Here is a 19,157-nt window from a genome sequence, read left to right as displayed (position 1 = left end):
TACTTGATGTTAAATTATTTTTTTAAAGCCTGATGGTCCAAAATATCTACTGCTTAGTGACCCTTTGTGTCGCGGTCACACAGACTTTCGTATTGGCGTTGCACACCAGTTTCTTGCTCTTGCTGTGAGCAAGAAACAGGTCATATCTCTAAGGAAGAAGAAAATTGCCAAGACTCTTTGGGTGCCAAAGAAGACAGGCACTTAATGGACAAGGAGGACCCTGGCGTTTTGTGCAACCATTGGATCGTGGGATGAGTCTTTGAGCGCTCTGGATGACCCAAAGGCAGACGGTCAGGAGTTGTGGAACATCAGATGGTTTAAAGGTAGGCAGATAAATTCTTTAATCCATATTTAAGCCCATTGCTTTTCCCTTGCCTCATCAATGTGGTCCAGAAATGGAAGACATGTGTCATTTATTCTTTACTGGATCACAACATTTGACCTGATGCCAGGGAAACAAAGGGCTATCGTTTATTTTTGTTTTTCGATTGTCGCTTTTTTTTTTAACCATCAGGCGGACTTTGGAGAGGATACGGCCAGCTGTAAGGGGACGGAGGAGGCTGGATGTTTTTAACATCATGTGTGCAATCTAAAAAGGTTGCATATATGATGTTAAATTAATTTTTTAAAGCCTGATGGTCCAAAATATCTACTGCTTAGTGACCCTTTGTGTGAAGGTCACAGAGACTTTTCGTATTGGCGTTGCACACCAGTTTCTTGCTCTTGCTGTGAGCAAGAAACAGGTCATATCTCTAAGGAAGAAGAAAATTGCCAAGACTCTTTGGGTGCCAAAAAAGACAGGCACTTAATGGACAAGGAGGACCCTGGAGTTTTGTGCAACCATTGGATCGTGGGATGAGTCTTTGAGCGCTCTGGATGACCCAAAGGCAGACGGTCAGGAGTTCTGGAACATCAGATGGTTTAAAGGTAGGCAGATATATTCTTTAAACCATATTTAAGCCCGTTGCTTTTCATTTGCATCATCAATGTGATCCAGAAATGGAAGACATGTGTCATTTATTCTTTACTGGATCACAACATTTGACCTGATGCCAGGGAAACAAAGGGCTATCGTTAATTTTGTTTTTCGATTGTCGCTTTTTTTGAACCATCAGGCGAACTTTGGAGAGGATACGGCCAGCTCTAAGGGGACGGAGGAGGCTGGATGTTTTTAACATCATGTGTGCAATCTATGAAGGTTGCACACTTGATGTTAAATTATTTTTTTAAAGCCTGATGGTCCAAAATATCTACTGCTTAGTGACGCTTTGTGTCGCGGTCACAGAGACTTTTCGTATTGGCGTTGCACACCAGTTTCTTGCTCTTGCTGTGAGCAAGAAACAGGTCATATCTCTTAGGAAGAAGAAAATTGCCAAGACTCTTTGGGTGCCAAAGAAGACAGGCACTTAATGGACAAGGAGGACCCTGGCGTTTTGTGCAACCATTGGATCGTGGGATGAGTCTTTGAGCGCTCTGGATGACCCTAAAGCAAACGGTCAGAAGTTCTGGAACATCAGACGGTTTAAAGGTAGGCAGATAAATTCTTTAAACAATATTTATGCCCATTGCTTTTTTCTCTTGCATCATCAATGTGATCCAGAAATGGAAGACGTGTCATTTATTCTTTACTGGATCACAACATTTGACCTGATGCCAGGGAAACAAAGGGCTATCGTTTATTTTTGTTTTTCGATGATCGCTTTTTTTGAACCATCAGGCGAACTTTGGAGAGGTTACGGCCAGCTGTAAGGGGACGGAGGAGGCTGGATGTTTTTAACATCATGTGTGCAATCTATGAAGGTTGCACACTTGATGTTAAATTATTTTTTTAAAGCCTGATGGTCCAAAATATCTACTGCTTAGTGACCCTTTGTGTTGCGGTCACACAGACTTTCGTATTGGCGTTGCACACCAGTTTCTTGCTCTTGCTGTGAGCAAGAAACAGGTCATATCTCTAAGGAAGAAGAAAATTGCCAAGACTCTTTGGGTGCCAAAGAAGACAGGCACTTAATGGACAAGGAGGACCCTGGCGTTTTGTGCAACCATTGGATCATGGGATGAGTCTTTGAGCGCTCTGGATGACCCAAAGGCAGACGGTCAGGAGTTCTGGAACATCAGATGGTTTAAAGGTAGGCAGATATATTCTTTAATCCATATTTAAGCCCATAGCTTTTCCCTTGCATCATCAATGTGGTCCAGAAATGGAAGACATGTGTCATTTATTCTTTACTGGATCACAACATTTGACCTGATGCCAGGGAAACAAAGGGCTATCGTTTATTTTTGTTTTTCGATTGTCGCTTTTTTTGAACCATCAGGCGGACTTTGGAGAGGATACGGCAAGCTGTAAGGGGACGGAGGAGGCTGGATGTTTTTAACATCATGTGTGCAATCTATAAAGGTTGCACATATGATGTTAAATTAATTTTTTAAAGCCTGATGGTCCAAAATATCTACTGCTTAGTGACCCCTTGTGTTGCGGTCACACAGACTTTTCGTATTGGCGTTGCACACCAGTTTCTTGCTCTTGCTGTGAGCAAGAAACAGGTCATATCTCTAAGGAAGAAGAAAATTGCCAAGACTCTTTGGGTGCCAAAGAAGACAGGCACTTAATGGACAAGGAGGACCCTGGCGTTTTGTGCAACCATTGGATCGTGGGATGAGTCTTTGAGCGCTCTGGATGACCCAAAAGCAGACGGTCAGGAGTTCTGGAACATCAGATGGTTTAAAGGTAGGCAGATATATTCTTTAAACCATATTTAAACCCATTGCTTTTTCTTTGCATCATCAATGTGGTCCAGAAATGGAAGACATGTGTCATTTATTCTTTACTGGATCACAACATTTGACCTGATGCCAGGGAAACAAAGGGCTATCGTTTATTTTTGTTTTTCGATTGTCGCTTTTTTTGAACCATCAGGCGAACTTTGGAGAGGATACGGCCAGCTGTAAGGGGACGGAGGAGGCTGGATGTTTTTAACATCATGTGTGCAATCTATGAAGGTTGCACACTTGATGTTAAATTATTTTTTTAAAGCCTGATGGTCCAAAATATCTACTGCTTAGTGACCCTTTGAGTCGCGGTCACACTGACTTTCGTATTGGCGTTGCACACCAGTTTCTTGCTCTTGCTGTGAGCAAGAAACAGGTCATATCTCTAAGGAAGAAGAAAATTGCCAAGACTCTTTGGGTGCCAAAGAAGACAGGCACTTAATGGACAAGGAGGACCCTGGCGTTTTGTGCAACCATTGGATCATGGGATGAGTCTTTGAGCGCTCTGGATAACCCAAAGGCAGACGGTCAGGAGTTCTGGAACATCAGATGGTTTAAAGGTAGGCAGATAAATTCTTTAAACAATATTTATGCCCATTGCTTTTTTCTCTTGCATCATCAATGTGGTCCAGAAATGGAAGACATGTGTCATTTATTCTTTACTGGATCACAACATTTGACCTGATGCCAGGGAAACAAAGGGCTAACGTTTATTTTTGTTTTTCGATTATCGCTTTTTTTGAACCATCAGGCAGACTTTGGAGAGGATACGGCCAGCTGTAAGGGGACGGAGGAGGCTGGATGTTTTTAACATCATGTGTGCAATCTATAAAGGTTGCATATATGATGTTAAATTAATTTTTTAAAGCCTGATGGTCCAAAATATCTACTGCTTATTGACCCTTTGTGTCACGGTCACAGAGACTTTTCGTATTGGCGTTGCACACCAGTTTCTTGCTCTTGCTGTGAGCAAGAAACAGGTCATATCTCTTAGGAAGAAGAAAATTGCCAAGACTCTTTGGGTGCCAAAGAAGACATGCACGAAATGGACAAGGAGGACCCTGGCGTTTTGTGCAACCATTGGATCGTGGGATGAGTCTTTGAGCGCTCTGGATGACCCTAAAGCAAACGGTCAGGAGTTCTGGAACATCAGATGGTTTAAAGGTAGGCAGATATATTCTTTAAACCATATTTAAACCCATTGCTTTTCCTTTGCATCATCAATGTGGTCCAGAAATGGAAGACATGTGTCATTTATTCTTTACTGGATCACAACATTTGACCTGATGCCAGGGAAACAAAGGGCTATAGTTTATTTTTGTTTTTCGATTGTCGCTTTTTTTGAACCATCAGGCGAACTTTGGAGAGGATGCGGCCAGCTGTAAGGGGACGGAGGAGGCTGGATGTTTTTAACATCATGTGTGCAATCTATGAAGGTTGCACACTTGATGTTAAATTATATTTTTAAAGCCTGATGGTCCAAAATATCTACTGCTTGTGACCCTTTGTGTCACGGTCACAGAGACTTTTCGTATTGGCGTTGCACACCAGTTTCTTGCTCTTGCTTTGAGCAAGAAACAGGTCATATCTCTAAGGAAGAAGAAAATTGCCAAGACTCTTTGGGTGCCAAAGAAGACAGGCACTTAATGGACAAGGAGGACCCTGGCGTTTTGTGCAACCATTGGATCATGGGATGAGTCTTTGAGCGCTCTGGATGACCCAAAGGCAGATGGTCAGGAGTTCTGGAACATCAGATGGTTTAAAGGTAGGCAGATATATTCTTTAAACAATATTTATGCCCATTGCTTTTTTCTCTTGCATCATCAATGTGATCCAGAAATGGAAGACATGTGTCATTTATTCTTTACTGGATCACAACATTTGACCTGATGCCAGGGAAACAAAGGGCTATCGTTTATTTTTGATTTTCGATTGTCGCTTTTTTTGAACCATCAGGCGGACTTTGGAGAGGATACGGACAGCTGTAAGGGGACAGAGGAGGCTGGATGTTTTTAACATCATGTGTGCAATCTAAAAAGGTTGCATATATGATGTTAAATTAATTTTTTAAAGCCTGATGGTCCAAAATATCTACTGCTTAGTGACCCTTTGTGTGAAGGTCACAGAGACTTTTCGTATTGGCGTTGCACACCAGTTTCTTGCTCTTGCTGTGAGCAAGAAACAGGTCATATCTCTAAGGAAGAAGAAAATTGCCAAGACTCTTTGGGTGCCAAAAAAGACAGGCACTTAATGGACAAGGAGGACCCTGGAGTTTTGTGCAACCATTGGATCGTGGGATGAGTCTTTGAGCGCTCTGGATGACCCAAAGGCAGACGGTCAGGAGTTCTGGAACATCAGATGGTTTAAAGGTAGGCAGATATATTCTTTAAACCATATTTAAGCCCATTGCTTTTCATTTGCATCATCAATGTGATCCAGAAATGGAAGACATGTGTCATTTATTCTTTACTGGATCACAACATTTGACCTGATGCCAGGGAAACAAAGGGCTATCATCTATTTTCGTTTTTCAATTGTCGTTTTTTTTGAACCATCAGGCGGACTTTGGAGAGGATATGGCCAGCTGTAAGGGGACGGAGGAGGCTGGATGTTTTTAACATCATGTGTGCAATCTATGAAGGTTGCACACATGATGTTAAATAAATTTTTTAAAGCCTGATGGTCCAAAATATCTACTGCTTGTGACCCTTTGTGTTACGGTCACAGAGACTTTTCGTATTGGCGTTGCACACCAGTTTCTTGCTCTTGCTTTGAGCAAGAAACAGGTCATATCTCTTAGGAAGAAGAAAATTGCCAAGACTCTTTGGGTGCCAAAGAAGACAGGCACTTAATGGACAAGGAGGACCCTGGCGTTTTGTGCAACCATTGGATCGTGGGATGAGTCTTTGAGCGCTCTGGATGACCCAAAGGCAGACGGTCAGGAGTTCTGGAACATCAGATGGTTTAAAGGTAGGCAGATAAATTCTTTAAACAATATTTATGCCCATTGCTTTTTTCTCTTGCATCATCAATGTGATCCAGAAATGGAAGACGTGTCATTTATTCTTTACTGGATCACAACATTTGACCTGATGCCAGGGAAACAAAGGGCTATCGTTAATTTTGTTTTTCGATTGTCGCTTTTTTTGAACCATCAGGCGAACTTTGGAGAGGATACGGCCAGCTGTAAGGGGATGGAGGAGGCTGGATGTTTTTAACATCATGTGTGCAATCTATGAAGGTTGCACACTTGATGTTAAATTAATTTTTTAAAGCCTGATGGTCCAAAATATCTACTGCTTAGTGACGCTTTGTGTCGCGGTCACAGAGACTTTTCGTATTGGCGTTGCACACCAGTTTCTTGCTCTTGCTGTGAGCAAGAAACAGGTCATATCTCTTAGGAAGAAGAAAATTGCCAAGACTCTTTGGGTGCCAAAGAAGACAGGCACTTAATGGACAAGGAGGACCCTGGCGTTTTGTGCAACCATTGGATCGTGGGATGAGTCTTTGAGCGCTCTGGATGACCCTAAAGCAAACGGTCAGAAGTTCTGGAACATCAGATGGTTTAAAGGTAGGCAGATAAATTCTTTAAACAATATTTATGCCCATTGCTTTTTTCTCTTGCATCATCAATGTGATCCAGAAATGGAAGACGTGTCATTTATTCTTTACTGGATCACAACATTTGACCTGATGCCAGGGAATCAAAGGGCTATCGTTTATGTTTGTTTTTCGATGGTCGCTTTATTTGAACCATCAGGCGAACTTTGGAGAGGTTACGGCCAGCTGTAAGGGGACGGAGGAGGCTGGATGTTTTTAACATCATGTGTGCAATCTATGAAGGTTGCACACTTGATGTTAAATTATTTTTTTAAAGCCTGATGGTCCAAAATATCTACTGCTTAGTGACCCTTTGTGTTGCGGTCACACAGACTTTCGTATTGGCGTTGCACACCAGTTTCTTGCTCTTGCTGTGAGCAAGAAACAGGTCATATCTCTAAGGAAGAAGAAAATTGCCAAGACTCTTTGGGTGCCAAAGAAGACAGGCACTTAATGGACAAGGAGGACCCTGGCGTTTTGTGCAACCATTGGATCATGGGATGAGTCTTTGAGCGCTCTGGATGACCCAAAGGCAGACGGTCAGGAGTTCTGGAACATCAGATGGTTTAAAGGTAGGCAGATATATTCTTTAATCCATATTTAAGCCCATAGCTTTTCCCTTGCATCATCAATGTGGTCCAGAAATGGAAGACATGTGTCATTTATTCTTTACTGGATCACAACATTTGACCTGATGCCAGGGAAACAAAGGGCTATCGTTTATTTTTGTTTTTCGATTGTCGCTTTTTTTGAACCATCAGGAGGACTTTGGAGAGGATACGGCCAGCTGTAAGGGGACGGAGGAGGCTGGATGTTTTTAACATCATGTGTGCAATCTATAAAGGTTGCACATATGATGTTAAATTAATTTTTTAAAGCCTGATGGTCCAAAATATCTACTGCTTAGTGACCCCTTGTGTTGCGGTCACACAGACTTTTCGTATTGGCGTTGCACACCAGTTTCTTGCTCTTGCTGTGAGCAAGAAACAGGTCATATCTCTAAGGAAGAAGAAAATTGCCAAGACTCTTTGGGTGCCAAAGAAGACAGGCACTTAATGGACAAGGAGGACCCTGGCGTTTTGTGCAACCATTGGATCGTGGGATGAGTCTTTGAGCGCTCTGGATGACCCAAAAGCAGACGGTCAGGAGTTCTGGAACATCAGATGGTTTAAAGGTAGGCAGATATATTCTTTAAACCATATTTAAACCCATTGCTTTTTCTTTGCATCATCAATGTGGTCCAGAAATGGAAGACATGTGTCATTTATTCTTTACTGGATCACAACATTTGACCTGATGCCAGGGAAACAAAGGGCTATCGTTTATTTTTGTTTTTCGATTGTCGCTTTTTTTGAACCATCAGGCGAACTTTGGAGAGGATACGGCCAGCTGTAAGGGGACGGAGGAGGCTGGATGTTTTTAACATCATGTGTGCAATCTATGAAGGTTGCACACTTGATGTTAAATTATTTTTTTAAAGCCTGATGGTCCAAAATATCTACTGCTTAGTGACCCTTTGAGTCGCGGTCACACTGACTTTCGTATTGGCGTTGCACACCAGTTTCTTGCTCTTGCTTTGAGCAAGAAACAGGTCATATCTCTTAGGAAGAAGAAAATTGCCAAGACTCTTTGGGTGCCAAAGAAGACAGGCACTTAATGGACAAGGAGGACCCTGGCGTTTTGTGCAACCATTGGATCATGGGATGAGTCTTTGAGCGCTCTGGATGACCCAAAGGCAGATGGTCAGGAGTTCTGGAACATCAGATGGTTTAAAGGTAGGCAGATATATTCTTTAAACAATATTTATGCCCATTGCTTTTTTCTCTTGCATCATCAATGTGATCCAGAAATGGAAGACATGTGTCATTTATTCTTTACTGGATCACAACATTTGACCTGATGCCAGGGAAACAAAGGGCTATCGTTTATTTTTGTTTTTCGATTGTCGCTTTTTTTGAACCATCAGGCGGACTTTGGAGAGGATACGGACAGCTGTAAGAGGACGGAGGAGGCTGGATGTTTTTAACATCATGTGTGCAATCTATAAAGGTTGCACTCATGATGTTAAATTAATTTTTTAAAGCCTGATGGTCCAAAATATCTACTGCTTAGTGACCCTTTGTGTCAAGGTCACAGAGACTTTTCGTATTGGCGTTGCACACCAGTTTCTTGCTCTTGCTGTGAGCAAGAAACAGGTCATATATCTAAGGAAGAAGAAAATTGCCAAGACTCTTTGGGTGCCAAAAAAGACAGGCACTTAATGGACAAGGAGGACCCTGGCGTTTTGTGCAACCATTGGATCGTTGGATGAGTCTTTGAGTGCTCTGGATGACCCAAAGGCAGACGGTCAGGAGTTCTGGAACATCAGATGGTTTAAAGGTAGGCAGATATATTCTTTAAACCATATTTAAGCCCATTGCTTTTCATTTGCATCATCAATGTGATCCAGAAATGGAAGACATGTGTCATTTATTCTTTACTGGATCACAACATTTGACCTGATGCCAGGGAAACAAAGGGCTATCATCTATTTTCGTTTTTCGATTGTCGTTTTTTTTGAACCATCAGGCGGACTTTGGAGAGGATACGGCCAGCTGTAAGGGGACGGAGGAGGCTGGATGTTTTTAACATCATGTGTGCAATCTATGAAGGTTGCACTCATGATGTTAAATAAATTTTTTAAAGCCTGATGGTCCAAAATATCTACTGCTTGTGACCCTTTGTGTCACGGTCACAGAGACTTTTCGTATTGGCGTTGCAAACCAGTTTCTTGCTCTTGCTGTGAGCAAGAAACAGGTCATATCTCTTAGGAAGAAGAAAATTGCCAAGACTCTTTGGGTGCCAAAGAAGACAGGCACTTAATGGACAAGGAGGACCCTGGCGTTTTGTGCAACCATTGGATCGTGGGATGAGTCTTTGAGCGCTTTGGATGACCCAAAGGCAGACGGTCAGGAGTTCTGGAACATTAGATGGTTTAAAGGTAGGCAGATATATTCTTTAAACCATATTTAAGCCCATTGCTTTTCCTTTGCATCATCAATGTGGTCCAGAAATGGAAGACATGTGTCATTTATTCTTTACTGGATCACAACATTTGACCTGATGCCAGGGAAACAAAGGGCTATCGTTTATTTTTGTTTTTCGATGGTCGCTTTTTTTGAACCATCAGGCAGACTTTGGAGAGGATACGGACAGCTGTAAGGGGACGGAGGAGGCTGGATGTTTTTAACATCATGTGTGCAATCTATAAAGGTTGCACATATGATGTTAAATTAATTTTTTAAAGCCTGATGGTCCAAAATATCTACTGCTTAGTGACCCCTTGTGTTGCGGTCACACAGACTTTTCGTATTGGCGTTGCACACCAGTTTCTTCCTCTTGCTGTGAGCAAGAAACAGGTCATATCTCTAAGGAAGAAGAAAATTGCCAAGACTCTTTGGGTGCCAAAGAAGACAGGCACTTAATGGACAAGGAGGACCCTGGCGTTTTGTGCAACCAGTGGATCGTGGGATGAGTCTTTGAGCGCTCTGAATGACCCAAAAGCAGACGGTCAGGAGTTCTGGAACATCAGATAGTTTAAAGGTAGGCAGATATATTCTTTAAACCATATTTAAACCCATTGCTTTTTCTTTGCATCATCAATGTGGTCCAGAAATGGAAGACATGTGTCATTTATTCTTTACTGGATCACAACATTTGACCTGATGCCAGGGAAACAAAGTGCTATAGTTTATTTTTGTTTTTCGATTGTCGCTTTTTTTGAACCATCAGGTGGACTTTGGAGAGGATACGGCCAGCTGTAAGGGGATGGAAGAGGCTGGATGTTTTTAACATCATGTGTGCAATCTATGAAGGTTGCACACTTGATGTTAAATTATTTTTTTAAAGCCTGATGGTCCAAAATATCTACTGCTTATTGACCCTTTGTGTTGCGGTCACACTGACTTTCGTATTGGCGTTGCACACCAGTTTCTTGCTCTTGCTGTGAGCAAGAAACAGGTCATATCTCTAAGGAAGAAGAAAATTGCCAGGACTCTTTGGGTGCCAAAGAAGACAGGCACTTAATGGACAAGGAGGACCCTGGCGTTTTGTGCAACCATTGGATCATGGGATGAGTCTTTGAGCGCTCTGGATGACCCAAAGGCAGACGGTCAGGAGTTCTGGAACATCAGATGGTTTAAAGGTAGGCAGATATATTCTTTAAACCATATTTAAACCCATTGCTTTTTCTTTGCATCATCAATGTGGTCCTGAAATGGAAGACATGTGTCATTTATTCTTTACTGGATCACAACATTTGACCTGATGCCAGGGAAACAAAGGGCTATCGTTTATTTTTGTTTTTCGATTGTCGCTTTTTTTGAACCATCAGGCGAACTTTGGAGAGGATACGGCCAGCTGTAAGGGGACGGAGGAGGCTGGATGTTTTTAACATCATGTGTGCAATCTATGAAGGTTGCACACTTGATGTTAAATTATTTTTTTAAAGCCTGATGGACCAAAATATCTACTGCTTATTGACCCTTTGTGTCACGGTCACACAGACTTTCGTATTGGCGTTGCACACCAGTTTCTTGCTCTTGCTGTGAGCAAGAAACAGGTCATATCCCTAAGGAAGAAGAAAATTGCCAAGACTCTTTGGGTGCCAAAGAAGACAGGCACGAAATGGACAAGGAGGACCCTGGCATTTTGTGCAACCATTGGATTGTGGGATGAGTCTTTGAGCGCTCTGGATGACCCAAAAGCAGACGGTCAGGAGTTCTGGAACATCAAATGGTTTAAAGGTAGGCAGATATAGTCTTTAATCCATATTTAAGCCCTTTTGATTTTCCTTTGCATCATCAATGTGGTCCAGAAATGGAAGACATGTGTCATTTATTCTTTACTGGATCACAATATTTGACCTGAAGCCAGGGAAACAAAGGGCTATAGTTTATTTTTGTTTTTCGATTGTCGCTTTTTTTGAACCATCAGGCGAACTTTGGAGAGGATACGGCCAGCTGTAAGGGGACGGAGGAGGCTGGATGTTTTTAACATCATGTGTGCAATCTATGAAGGTTGCACACTTGATGTTAAATTATTTTTTTAAAGCCTGATAGTCCAAAATATCTACTGCTTAGTGACCCTTTATGTCGCGGTCACACAGACTTTGGTATTGGCGTTGCACACCAGTTTCTTGCTCTTGCTGTGAGCAAGAAACAGGTCATATCTCTAAGGAAGAAGAAAATTGCCAAGAATCTTTGGGTGCCAAAGAAGACAGGCACTTAATGGACAAGGAGGACCCTGGCGTTTTGTGCAACCATTATATCGTGGGGTGAGTCTTTGAGCACTCTGGATGACCCAAAGGCAGACGGTCAGGAGTTCTGGAACATCAGATGGTTTAAAGGTAGGCAGATATATACTTTAATCCATATTTAAGCCCATTGCTTTTCCTTTGCATCATCAATGTGGTCCAGAAATGGAAGACATGTGTCATTTATTCTTTACTGGATCACAACATTTGACCTGATGCCAGGGAAACAAAGGGCTATCATTTATTTTCGTTTTTCGATTGTCGTTTTTTTTTGAACCATCAGGCGGACTTTAGAGAGGATACGGCCAGCTGTAAGGGGATGGAGGAGGCTGGATGTTTTTAACATCATGTGTGCAATCTATGAAGGTTGCACACTTGATGTTTAATTATTTTTTTAAAGCCTGATGGTCCAAAATATTTACTGCTTAGTGACCCTTTGTGTCGCGGTCACACAGACTTTCATATTGGCGTTGCACACCAGTTTCTTGCTCTTGCTGTGAGCAAGAAACAGGTCATATATCTAAGGAAGAAGAAAATTGCCAAGAATCTTTGGGTGCCAAAGAAGACAGGCACTTAATGGACAAGGAGGACCCTGGCGTTTTGTGCAACCATTATATCGTGGGGTGAGTCTTTGAGCACTCTGGATGACCCAAAGGCAGACGGTCAGGAGTTCTTGAACATCAGATAGTTTAAAGGTAGGCAGATATATTCTTTAATCCATATTTAAGCCCATTGCTTTTCCTTTGCATCATCAATGTGGTCCAGAAATGGAAGACATGTGTCATTTATTCTTTACTGGATCACAACATTTGACCTGATGCCAGGGAAACAAAGGGCTATCGTTTATTTTTGTTTTTCGATTGTCGCTTTTTTGAACCATCAGGCGGACTTTGGAGAGGATATGGCTAGCTCTAAGGGGACGGAGGAGGCTGGATGTTTTTAACATCATGTGTGCAATCTATGAAGGTTGCACACATGATGTTAAATAAATTTTTTAAAGCCTGATGGTCCAAAATATCTACTGCTTGTGACCCTTTGTGTCATGGTCAAAGAGACTTTTCGTATTGGCGTTGCACACCAGTTTCTTGCTCTTGCTGTGAGCAAGAAACAGGTCAAATCTCTTAGGAAGAAGACAATTGCCAAGACTCTTTGGGTGCCAAAGAAGACAGGCACTTAATGGACAAGGAGGACCCTGGCGTTTTGTGCAACCATTGGATCATGGGATGAGTCTTTGTGCGTTCTGGGTGACCCAAAGCCAGACGGTCAGGAGTTCTGGAACATCAGATGGTTTAAAGGTAGGCAGATAAATTCTTTAAATCATATGTATGTCCATTGCTTTTATCTCTTGCATCATCAATGTGATCCAGAAATGGAAGACATGTGTCATTTATTCTTTACTGGATCACAACATTTGACCTGATGCCAGGGAAACAAAGGGCTATAGTTTATTTTTGTTTTTCGATTGTCGCTTTTTTTGAACCATCAGGCGAACTTTGGAGAGGATACGGCCAGCTGTAAGGGGATGGAGGAGGCTGGATGTTTTTAACATCATGTGTGCAATCTATGAACTTTGCACACTTGATGTTAAATTGTTTTTTAAAGCCTGATGGTCCAAAAGATCTACCGCATGTGACCCTTTTTGTCGCGGTCACACAGACTTTCGTATTGGCGTTGCACACCAGTTTCTTGCTCTTGCTGTGAGCAAGAAACAGGTCATATCTCTTAGGAAGAAGAAAATTGCCAAGACTCTTTGGGTGCCAAAGAAGACAGGCACTTAATGGACAAGGAGGACCCTGGCGTTTTGTGCAACCATTGGATCGTGGGATGAGTCTTTGAGCGCTCTGGATGACCCAAAGGCAGACAGTCAGGAGTTCTGGAACATCAGATGTTTTACAGGTATGCAGATATATTCTTTAAAACATATTTAAGCCCAATGCTTTTCCTTTGCATCATCAATGTGATCCAGAAATGGAAGACATGTGTCATTTATTCTTTACTGGATCACAACATTTGACCTGATGCCAGGGAAACAAAGGGCTATCGTTTATTTTTGTTTTTCGATTGTAGCTTTTTTTGAACCATCAGGCGAACTTTGGAGAGGATACGGCCAGCTGTAAGGGGACGGAGGAGGCTGGATGTTTTTAACATCATGTGTGCAATCTATGAAGGTTACACACTTGATGTTAAATTATTTTTTTAAAGCCTGACGGTCCAAAATATTTACTGCTTAGTGACCTTTTGTGTCACGGTCACACTGACTTTCGTATTGGCGTTGCACACCAGTTTCTTGCTCTTGCTGTGAGCAAGAAACAGGTCATATCTCTAAGGAAGAAGAAAATTGCCAAGAATCTTTGGGTGCCAAAGAAGACAGGCACTTATTGGACAAGGAGGACCCTGGCATTTTGTGCAACCATTGGATCGTGGGATGAGTCTTTGAGCGCTCTGGATGACCCAAAGGCAGACGGTCAGGAGTTCTGCAACATCAGATGGTTTAAAGGTAGGCAGATATATACTTTAATCCATATTTAAGCCCATTGCTTTTCCCTTGCATCATCAATGTGGTCCAGAAATGGAAGACATGTGTCATTTATTTTTTACTGGATCACAACATTTGACCTGATGCCAGGGAAACAAAGGGCTATCATTTATTTTCGTTTTTCGATTGTCGTTTTCTTTGAACCATCAGGCGAACTTTGGAGAGGATACGTCCAGCTGTAAGGGGACGGAGGAGGCTGGATGTTTTTAACATCATGTGTGCAATCTATGAAGGTTGCGCACTTGATGTTAAATTATTTTTTTAAAGCCTGATGGTCCAAAATATCTACTGCTTAGTGACCCTTTGTGTCGCGGTCACACAGACTTTTGTATTGGCGTTGCACACCAGTTTCTTGCTCTTGCTGTGAGCAAGAAACAGGTCATATCTCTAAGGAAGAAGAAAATTGCCAAGACTCTTTGGGTGCCAAAGAAGACAGGCACTTAATGGACAAGGAGGACCCTGGCGTTTTGTGCAACCATTGGATCGTGGGATGAGTCTTTGAGCGCTCTGGATGACCAAAAAGCAGACGGTCAGGAGTTCTGGAACATCAGATGGTTTAAAGGTAGGCCGATATATTCTTTAAACCATATTTAAGCCCATTGCCTTTCCTTTGCATCATCAATGTGGTCCAGAAATGGAAGACATGTGTAATTTATTCTTTACTGGATCACAACATTTGACCTGATGCCAGGGAAACAAAGGGCTATAGTTTATTTTTGTTTTTCGATTGTCGCTTTTTTTGAACCATCAGGCGGACTTTGGTGAGGATATGGCCAGCTGTAAGGGGACGGAGGAGGCTGATGGTTTTTAACATCATGTGTGCAATCTATGAAGGTTGCACACTTGATGTTAAATTATTTTTTTAAAGCCTGATGGTCCAAAATATCTACTGCTTGTGACCCTTTGTGTCATGGTCACAGAGACTTTTCGTATTGGCGTTGCACACCAGTTTCTTGCTCTTGCTGTGAGCAAGAAACAGGTCAAATCTCTTAGGAAGAAGACAATTGCCAAGACTCTTTGGGTGCCAAAGAAGACAGGCACTTAATGGAAAAGGAGGACCCTGGCGTTTTGTGCAACCATTGGATCGTGGGATGAGTCTTTGAGCGCTCTGGATGACCCAAAGGCAGACGGTCAGGAGTTCTTGAACATCAGATGGTTTAAAGGTAGGCAGATAAATTCTTTAAACAATATTTATGCCCATTGCTTTTTTCTCTTGCATCATCAATGTGATCCAGAAATGGAAGACGTGTCATTTATTCTTTACTGGATCACAACATTTGACCTGATGCCAGGGAAACAAAGGGCTATCGTTTATTTTTGTTTTTCGATTGTCGCTTTTTTTGAACCATCAGGCGGACTTTGGAGAGGATACGGCCAGCTGTAAGGGGACGGAGGAGGCTGGATGTTTTTAACATCATGTGTGCAATCTATGAAGGTTGCACACTTGATGTTAAATTATTTTTGTAAAGCCTGATGGTACAAAATATCTACTGCTTAGTGACGCTTTGTGTCGCGGTCACACAGACTTTGTATTGGCGTTGCACACCAGTTTCTTGCTCTTGCTTTGAGCAAGAAACAGGTCATATCCCTAAGGAAGAAGAAAATTGCCAAGACTCTTTGGGTGCCAAAGAAGACAGGCACGAAATGGACAAGGAGGACCCTGGCATTTTGTGCAACCATTGGATTGTGGGATGAGTCTTTGAGCGCTCTGGATGACCCAAAGGCAGACAGTCAGGAGTTCTGGAACATCAGATGGTTTAAAGGTAGGCAGATATATTCTTTAATCCATTTTTAAGCCCATAGCTTTTCCCTTGCATCATCAATGTGGTCCAGAAATGAAAGACATGTGTCATTTATTCTTTACTGGATCACAACATTTGACCTGATGCCAGGGAAACAAAGGGCTATCGTTAATTTTGTTTTTGGATTGTCGCTTTTTTTGAACCATCAGGCGAACTTTGGAGAGGATGCGGCCAGCTGTAAGGGGACGGAGGAGGCTGGATGTTTTTAACATCATGTGTGCAATCTATGAAGGTTGCACACTTGATGTTAAATTATATTTTTAAAGCCTGATGGTCCAAAATATCTACTGCTTGTGACCCTTTGTGTCACGGTCACAGAGACTTTTCGTATTGGCGTTGCACACCAGTTTCTTGCTCTTGCTTTGAGCAAGAAACAGGTCATATCTCTAAGGAAGAAGAAAATTGCCAAGACTCTTTGGGTGCCAAAGAAGACAGGCACTTAATGGACAAGGAGGACCCTGGCGTTTTGTGCAACCATTGGATCATGGGATGAGTCTTTGAGCGCTCTGGATGACCCAAAGGCAGATGGTCAGGAGTTCTGGAATATCAGATGGTTTAAAGGTAGGCAGATATATTCTTTAAACAATATTTATGCCCATTGCTTTTTTCTCTTGCATCATCAATGTGATCCAGAAATGGAAGACATGTGTCATTTATTCTTTACTGGATCACAACATTTGACCTGATGCCAGGGAAACAAAGGGCTATCGTTTATTTTTGATTTTCGATTGTCGCTTTTTTTGAACCATCAGGCGGACTTTGGAGAGGATACGGACAGCTGTAAGGGGACGGAGGAGGCTGGATGTTTTTAACATCATGTGTGCAATCTAAAAAGGTTGCATATATGATGTTAAATTAATTTTTTAAAGCCTGATGGTCCAAAATATCTACTGCTTAGTGACCCTTTGTGTGAAGGTCACAGAGACTTTTCGTATTGGCGTTGCACACCAGTTTCTTGCTCTTGCTGTGAGCAAGAAACAGGTCATATCTCTAAGGAAGAAGAAAATTGCCAAGACTCTTTGGGTGCCAAAAAAGACAGGCACTTAATGGACAAGGAGGACCCTGGAGTTTTGTGCAACCATTGGATCATGGGATGAGTCTTTGAGCGCTCTGGATGACCCAAAGGCAGACGGTCAGGAGTTCTGGAACATCAGATGGTTTAAAGGTAGGCAGATATATTCTTTAAACCATATTTAAGCCCATTGCTTTTCATTTGCATCATCAATGTGATCCAGAAATGGAAGACATGTGTCATTTATTCTTTACTGGATCACAACATTTGACCTGATGTCAGGGAAACAAAGGGCTATCATCTATTTTCGTTTTTCAATTGTCGTTTTTTTTGAACCATCAGGCGGACTTTGGAGAGGATATGGCCAGCTGTAAGGGGACGGAGGAGGCTGGATGTTTTTAACATCATGTGTGCAATCTATGAAGGTTGCACACATGATGTTAAATAAATTTTTTAAAGCCTGATGGTCCAAAATATCTACTGCTTGTGACCCTTTGTGTTACGGTCACAGAGACTTTTCGTATTGGCGTTGCACACCAGTTTCTTGCTCTTGCTTTGAGCAAGAAACAGGTCATATCTCTTAGGAAGAAGAAAATTGCCAAGACTCTTTGGGTGCCAAAGAAGACAGGCACTTAATGGACAAGGAGGACCCTGGCGTTTTGTGCAACCATTGGATCGTGGGATGAGTCTTTGAGCGCTCTGGATGACCCAAAGGCAGACGGTCAGGAGTTCTGGAACATCAGATGGTTTAAAGGTAGGCAGATAAATTCTTTAAACAATATTTATGCCCATTGCTTTTTTCTCTTGCATCATCAATGTGATCCAGAAATGGAAGACGTGTCATTTATTCTTTACTGGATCACAACATTTGACCTGATGCCAGGGAAACAAAGGGCTATCGTTAATTTTGTTTTTCGATTGTCGCTTTTTTTGAACCATCAGGCGAACTTTGGAGAGGATACGGCCAGCTGTAAGGGGATGGAGGAGGCTGGATGTTTTTAACATCATGTGTGCAATCTATGAAGGTTGCACACTTGATGTTAAATTAATTTTTTAAAGCCTGATGGTCCAAAATATCTACTGCTTAGTGACGCTTTGTGTCGCGGTCACAGAGACTTTTCGTATTGGCGTTGCACACCAGTTTCTTGCTCTTGCTGTGAGCAAGAAACAGGTCATATCTCTTAGGAAGAAGAAAATTGCCAAGACTCTTTGGGTGCCAAAGAAGACAGGCACTTAATGGACAAGGAGGACCCTGGCGTTTTGTGCAACCATTGGATCGTGGGATGAGTCTTTGAGCGCTCTGGATGACCCTAAAGCAAACGGTCAGAAGTTCTGGAACATCAGATGGTTTAAAGGTAGGCAGATAAATTCTTTAAACAATATTTATGCCCATTGCTTTTTTCTCTTGCATCATCAATGTGATCCAGAAATGGAAGACGTGTCATTTATTCTTTACTGGATCACAACATTTGACCTGATGCCAGGGAATCAAAGGGCTATCGTTTATGTTTGTTTTTCGATGGTCGCTTTATTTGAACCATCAGGCGAACTTTGGAGAGGTTACGGCCAGCTGTAAGGGGACGGAGGAGGCTGGATGTTTTTAACATCATGTGTGCAATCTATGAAGGTTGCACACTTGATGTTAAATTATTTTTTTAAAGCCTGATGGTCCAAAATATCTACTGCTTAGTGACCCTTTGTGTTGCGGTCACACAGACTTTCGTATTGGCGTTGCACACCAGTTTCTTGCTCTTGCTGTGAGCAAGAAACAGGTCATATCTCTAAGGAAGAAGAAAATTGCCAAGACTCTTTGGGTGCCAAAGAAGACAGGCACTTAATGGACAAGGAGGACCCTGGCGTTTTGTGCAACCATTGGATCATGGGATGAGTCTTTGAGCGCTCTGGATGACCCAAAGGCAGACGGTCAGGAGTTCTGGAACATCAGATGGTTTAAAGGTAGGCAGATATATTCTTTAATCCATATTTAAGCCCATAGCTTTTCCCTTGCATCATCAATGTGGTCCAGAAATGGAAGACATGTGTCATTTATTCTTTACTGGATCACAACATTTGACCTGATGCCAGGGAAACAAAGGGCTATCGTTTATTTTTGTTTTTCGATTGTCGCTTTTTTTGAACCAT

This window comes from Engystomops pustulosus, chromosome 2 (assembly GCF_040894005.1).
Source record: "Engystomops pustulosus chromosome 2, aEngPut4.maternal, whole genome shotgun sequence".
Classification (NCBI taxonomy): Eukaryota; Metazoa; Chordata; class Amphibia; order Anura; family Leptodactylidae; genus Engystomops; species Engystomops pustulosus.
The sequence above is the reverse complement of the archived record's forward strand: the minus strand, read 5'-3'. Positions refer to the sequence as shown.